We start from the raw sequence: 6,228 nt of genomic DNA, 5'->3' as shown, positions 1-6,228 counted from the left end.
ATCAAGGGGTTACAAATTGGAAAAGAAGAAGTCAAACTCTCAATTTTTGCTGATGATATGATAGCTTACATAAGCAACCCCAAAAATTCTACCAAGAAACTTCTACAACTCATAAACAATTTCAGTCATGTATCAGGATACAAGATTGACTCAAAAAAATCAGTAGCCCTCCTTTACAAAGATGATAAATGGGCTGAGAAAGAAATCAGATAGCATAAACTATCTTGGAGTAACACTAACTAAAGAAGTGGAAGACCTGTATGGCAAGAACTTTAAATCTTTTGATGGAGGAAGGTCATTGGCTAATAAAGGAACTGCCTTGGCCCATTTCATTGGTTAGAAGATAGGTGGGAGGAGTAAACAGAACAAAACGCTGGGAGGAAGAGGAAGTGAGGTCAGACTCGACAGCTCTCCTCTCCGAAGCAGACGCCTCAGAGAGACACCATGCTCCCCGCTCCAGGGAAGATGCACGCTATGAAGCTCCGACCCAGGATGGACTTAGGCTAGAATCTTCTCGGTAAGACCGGTGCTATACAGATGATAAGAAATGGGCTAGTCCAGGTGTGAGAGTTAGCCTAGAAGAGGCTAGGTAGAAATGAGCCAAGCAGTGTTTAAAAGAATACAGTGTCCATATAATTATTTTGGGTAAAGCTAGCCATGCAGGTGGCTGGGGTGTTGGGGACGCAGCCCCGCAGCGCTCGTATTACTACAATCTTTGAAGAAAGAAATTGAAGAAGACACCAGAAAAATGGAAAGATCTCCCATGCTCTTGGGTAGGTAGAATTAACATAGTAAAAAAAATAGCAACCTTACCAAAACTAATTTATATATTCAATGCAATGCCCATCAAAATCCCAGCAAAATTCTTCACAGACCTCAAAAGAATGGTAATCAACTTCATATGAAAAGCAAAAATTCCAGGGTATCCAAAACAATCCTATTCATAAAGGAACTTCTGGAGACATCACAATTCATGACTTCAAACTCTACTACAGAGCTACAGTACTAAAAATAGCCTGGTACTGGCATAAAAACAGAAAGGAGTACCAATGGAGCTGAACAGAAGACCCAGATATTAATCCACACACCTACAAACACCTGCTTTTGACAAAGATGTAAAAATATAAAATAGAAGAAAGCATATTCAACAAATGGTTCCAGTGTAACTGGATATCAACATGTAGAAGAATGAAAAGAGATCCAAATCTATTGCCATGGACAAAACTCAAGTCCAAATGGATTAAAGACCTAACATAAAGCCAGCAACACTGAACCTCATAGAAGAAAAAGTGGGAAGTACACTTGAACATATTGGCACAGGAGACCACTTCTTAAATAGAACCCCAGCAGCACAGACACTGAGAGAAACAACTAATAAATGGGACCTCATGAAACTGAGAAGCTTTTGTAAAGCAAAGGACATGGTCAACAAGACAAAACGACAGCCTACAAAATGGGAAAAGATCTTCATCAGCCCCACATCAGAGGTCTGATCTCCAAAATATACAAAGAACTCAAGAAATTTGTCATCAAAAAAACAAATAATCATATAAAAATGGGGTGCAGACCTAAACAGAGAACTCTCAACAGAAGAATCTAAAATGGCTGAAAGACACTTAAGGAAATGCCCGACATCCTTAGTCATCAGAGAAATGCAAATCAAAACATACACCTGTAAGAATGGCCTAGATCAAAAATACTGATGACAACTTATGCTGAAGAGGATGTGGGGTAAAGGAAACACTCCTGCATTACTGGTGGGAGTGAGAACTGGTACAGCCTTTTTGGATATCAGTATGGTGATTTTTCAGAAAATTAAGAAAAATCCTTCCTCAAGACCCAGCAATACCACTTTTGGGTATATACCCAAAGGATGCTTAATTGTACCACAAGGACATGTGCCCAACTATGTCATAGCAGCATTGTTTGTCATAGCCAGAACCTCAACCAAATGCCCCTCAACCAAAGAATGGATATGGAAAATGTGGTACATTTACTCGCAGCAGGAAAAATATAAAGACATCTTGAAATTTTCAGGCAAATGGATGAAGCTAGAAAACATCATATTGAGTGAGGTAACCCAGACCCAGAAAGACAAATATCATATGTACTAACTCAAAAGTGGCTTTTAGACATAAAGCAAAGAAAACTAGCCTACAATTCACAATCCCAGAGAACCTAGACAACAATGAGGACCCTAAGAGAAACATACATGGGAAGTAGAAAAAGATAAGATCTCCTGAATAAATTGGGAGCATGGGGACCATGGGAAAGGATTGGAGGGGAGGGGAGAGACAGGGAGGGGAGTAACGAAAAATGTAGAGATCAATAAAAGTCAATAAAAAAAGAATGAAGAGAGAATGTAGTGAGGTAAAGTTTGGCAAAGGGTCTTAAAGGAGCCTGCCTCCTCTGTTACTGCCAAAAACAATCCCCCATAGACAGTTAAAAAAAGACTCATGAGCTAATCTGCCATATTTTGCATGTTCATAACACATGTAGTAATAAATCCTTGGTCTTATCACATTTTACAGTTCAGAAAATTAATTGAGCTTCTCAGGGTTCAATTCCAATGTCATGTCACTTTGAAAGATCAAAATTAGAGATCTGAACCAAGATGTGTGAGAGCAGAGCCCAAGAATTTAGCCACTATCATGGTCCCAAGATTGTAAATATGGAGGTGTTGAAGTGACTTCAAGTCATATGGCCAAAAGCTGCCCATTTAGCTTAAGGGGGACCCAGCTGGAAGCTACCTAAAATAAGATAAAACAGCTTAAAAACACAAGTGTATACACAAATAAACATATCAATGCACCATAACTTTAGTTCCACATTAGATTAAAGTGGGCATGTTACTTAGTCACACATTTGTCTCTCTATGATCTGAATTCAGCTTAGGTGGAGACATGAATTTACACACAACTGATAAATACCACTATGGTGATCTCTCAAAAAGAAAAGTGCACTGTCGGGGCTAATGGCAGCCTGAGTGTGAGTGAGCACGTGAGGCGCGGACGCGTGTGGGCGACGAGCAGAGCCTGCCGTGGCCGCCCCGCGCCCGCAGCAGTAGGAGCGGCCAACCGCGCACGAGCTGGCGCCCGGGGAGCGCGGGGACAAGGGCGGACGCCGCTCCGCGCCCCCAGTGCGTCCTTCGGCTGTCGCGCCCCCGCGGGGACCGCCCGGCTCTCCCCCGAATGTCCCCGAGGCCCGCGCGGGGCTTCCTGCGGTCGCCGCGCACGGCGGGCTGGTGCTGCGGCCGGCGAGTGTAGCTCGGGGGCTGTGGCTGCCGCTGCGGCACAGCCCGGTCTCACCGCTGCCCTCGGCCCCCACCCCAGCACCCCGGCCTCGGAGGCTGTAACAATGGACTATGAAAGTGAAGCTGAGCAGCGAACGGGAGCGTCGGTCGAGGACCTGTTTGAATATGAGGGCTGCAAAGATGGTCGAGGCACTTAACGGGCACGTCTACAAGGCGAAGAGGAAAGACTACAATGGTGGCGCACGCCTTTAATTCCAGCACTCGGGAGGCAGAGGCAGGTGGATCTCTGTGAGTTCGAGACCAGCCTGGTCTACAGAGCTAGTTCCAGGACAGGCTCCAAAGCCACAGAAAAACCCTGTTTCAAAAAACCAAAAATAAAATAAAATAAAATAAAACAAATAGAAGGGGGACTGGAGAAATGGCTCAGAGGTTAAGAGCATTGCCTGCTCTTCCAAAGGTCCTGAGTTCGGTTCCCAGCAACCACATGGTGGCTCACAACCATCTGTAATGGGGTCTGGTGCCCTCTTCCTGACTGTAGGCATCCACATACTGAATATTGTATACATAATAAATAAATAAATAAATAAACAAATATTTAAAAAAAAACAAACAGAAGGAACTGGAATCTCTATATCAGCATGCAGAGAGACAGCATTACTTTGAGAGCTTAAGCACCCAAACGTCATCTCTCTTCAGAACTGTCTCATGCTGATCGCATGCTTTCTCTTTGACAATGCTGAACATGACCTCTGGCAGATAATTAACTTTCACAGAGCTTCAAAAGCCAACAAGAGCCATTTCAGTTACCTCGGGGAATGGGGAAGTCATTGTTGTACCAGATCCTAGATGGGATTCATTACCTTCATGCCAACTGGGTGTTACACAGGGATTTGAAACCTGCTAACATTTTAGTTATGGGTGAAGGTCCTGAGCGAGGAAGAGTAAAAATTACTGACATAGGCTTTGCCCGATTATTTAATTCACCTTTGAAGCCTTTAGCAGATTTGGATCCAGTGGTTGTAACATCCTGGTACCAAGCTCCAGAATTACTCCTTGGAGCACAACATTATACCAAAGCAATTGATATTTGGGCTATAGGGTGTATATTTGCAGAACTACTAACGTCAGAACCAATATTTCACTGTCGACAAGAGGACATCAAAACTAGTAATCCTTATCACCATGACCAGCTGGACAGAATATTCAATGTAATGGGATTCCCTGCAGATAAAAATTGGGAAGATATAAAAAAGATGCCTGAACATTCAACATTAATTTAAGATTTCAGAAGAAATACGTACACCAGCTGCAGCCTTATCAAGTATATGGGAAAGCATAAAGTTAAACCTGATAGTAAAGCATTCCACTTGCTTCAGAAGTTGCTCACTATGGACCCAATAAAGCAAATTACCTCAGAGCAGGCCATGCAGGACCCCTACTTCCTAGAAGACCCACTTCCCACGTCAGATGTTTTTGCCGGTTGTCAGATCCCTTACCCCAAACGAGAATTTTTAACAGAAGAAGAACCCAATGACAAAGGAGACAAAAAGAACCAGCAGCAGCAGCCGGGCAATAACCACACTAATGGAACTGGCCATACAGGGAACCAGGACAGCGGCCACACACAGGGGCCACCCTTAAAAAAAGTAAGAGTTGTCCCTCCTACCACTACCTCAGGAGGACTCAACATGACCTCCGACTATCAGCGTTCCAATCCACATGCTGCTTATTGATGTGGGAATGTCATATATCAATCTGTTGATTTCATTGGTTAAGCAATAAAGAAACTGCTTGGCCCTCATAGGTTAAAACATAGGTGGGTGGAGTAAACAGAACAGAATGCTGGGAGGAAGAGGAAGTGAGCTCAGACTCGAAGCTCTGCTCTCTGGAGCAGAGACGCCATGCTCCCGTCTCCTGGGCAGACAGGGATAGCTCTGCTCTCTGAGGCACATGCGATGAAGCTCCGACCCAGAATGGACGTAGGCTAGAATCTCCCTGGTAAGCCACCTCATGGGCTACACAGATGATTAGAAATGGGCTAGTCCAGGTGCGAGAATTAGCCTAGAAGAGGCTAGATAGAAATGGGCCAAGCAGTGTTTAAAAGAATACAGTTTGTGTGTTGTTATTTCGGAGCATAAGTTAGCCAGGCGGCCAGGGTGCTGGGATGCAGCCCCACCGCTCCTATTACTACAGCTTATCCCAACCCTGGACCAAGCACATCACAGCCCCAGAGCAGCATGGGATACTCAGCTACCTCCCAGCAGCCTCCACAGTATTCACATCAGACACATCGGTACTGAGCCGTGCTGGAGTCTGTCAGTGCATTGTTGTTCATGCTGCAGGGCTGGCTGCAGCCCTCTGTGGGAACTTAGTGTGGGCCATTGATGGAGGAAGGTCATTGGTAATAAACAAACTGCCTTGGCCCATTCTGATAGGCCATCCCTTAGGTGGGTGGAGTAGGCAGAACAGAATGCTGGGAGGAAGAGGAAGTGAGCTCAGACTCAATAGCTCTCCTCTCTGGGGCAGACGCCTCAGACAGAGGCCATGCTCCCCTCTCCTGGGCAGATGCCATGAAGCAAGCTGCCAGGTCAGACATGCTGAATCTTTCCCGGTAAGACTGATGCTACACAGATTATTAGAGATGGGTTGATCAAGATATGAGAATTAGCCTGTAAGGGCTAGAGTTAATGGGCCAAGCAGTGTTTAAAAGAATACAGTTTGTGTGTTTTGTTATTTTGGGTAAAGCTATTATTTGGGTGGCGGGAGCTGGGTGGCAGAATGCAACCCGCAGCCCCTACAACAGGCCATGAGAATGTACTGTAGCCAAGTTCCACCAGTTGTCACAGATTGGGGTGGTAGCTTCCAGGTTGTACCTAAGTTTGGAGTTAGACTTGAAAAGAAAAGTGCTAGCACAGTTGTATTGTGGGTTTGCTACTTCCATAGTTTACTTGACAGGGTTCAGACTGACCAAGCAT

The 6,228-nt window shown here is 44.7% G+C and overlaps 1 pseudogene; it reads left to right on the top strand.

Moving 5' to 3' along the window:
- Positions 1 to 2,934: 2,934 nt before the first annotated feature.
- On the top strand, positions 2,935 to 5,553 carry LOC142856994 (cyclin-dependent kinase 8-like; annotated as a pseudogene).
- Positions 5,554 to 6,228: the final 675 nt, after the last annotated feature.

The sequence above is a fragment of the Microtus pennsylvanicus genome, chromosome 9 (assembly GCF_037038515.1).
Source record: "Microtus pennsylvanicus isolate mMicPen1 chromosome 9, mMicPen1.hap1, whole genome shotgun sequence".
NCBI classification, from domain to species: Eukaryota; Metazoa; Chordata; class Mammalia; order Rodentia; family Cricetidae; genus Microtus; species Microtus pennsylvanicus.
Note: the sequence above shows the minus strand (reverse complement) of the source record. Positions and strands in the feature narration are given on the sequence as shown.